The following is a 679-nucleotide window of genomic DNA, read 5'->3' as shown; positions in this document are numbered from 1 at the left end:
ACTGTACTTTACTGTACTTTACTGCATCTGTTTACTGTACTTTACTGCATCTGTTTTGTTTATTTTTATATAACCCCTTTAAATAAAGACTATGTTTCATTCAGTGCTGCATGTTGGACTCTGCTACCATAAATGGAACAGAACTGAAATCATATAACACCTGTGTTTTCCCGACTATTTCATGTTGTGATGGCTGCTGTGAAAAAGGTCTAAGCCTACCAATGTTCCAGTTTGGGCACAGACGTGCCAACAGCTCTGTGGGGCTGTGCTGCTGATGTAAAACAACAACCTTCACACGAGAGAAACAAACTGAATGGAACCAGACCCAAGCTAACATATCTAACAGTGCGACTGGTACTGGTTTCCCTGTGTGACCCCGGACCCTCCTCAGGGGCCCCGGCTCTGCAGACCGCTGACGATGTGTGAGTGGAATAGAGGCTGGTTGTTACTGCTGCTGTTTGTGTATGAGCTCACGTCCTGACACACACACACACACACACACAGTCTGAAGCAGTGAAGCAGAACAACTATAAACATGAACAACTGTGAACATTATTACAGCATCAATACACACACATACTCACACACACTCTCACACACACACACACACCTGCAGGTCTGAATGCTTCAATCTGAATCCTAAAATACAGACACTGCAACTGTTGGGTCTCTGTAAATG

This window comes from Morone saxatilis, unplaced genomic scaffold (assembly GCF_004916995.1).
Source record: "Morone saxatilis isolate NCDOM2014 unplaced genomic scaffold, NCSU_SB_2.0 Contig8, whole genome shotgun sequence".
Lineage (NCBI taxonomy): Eukaryota > Metazoa > Chordata > Actinopteri > Moronidae > Morone > Morone saxatilis.
Note: the sequence above shows the minus strand (reverse complement) of the source record.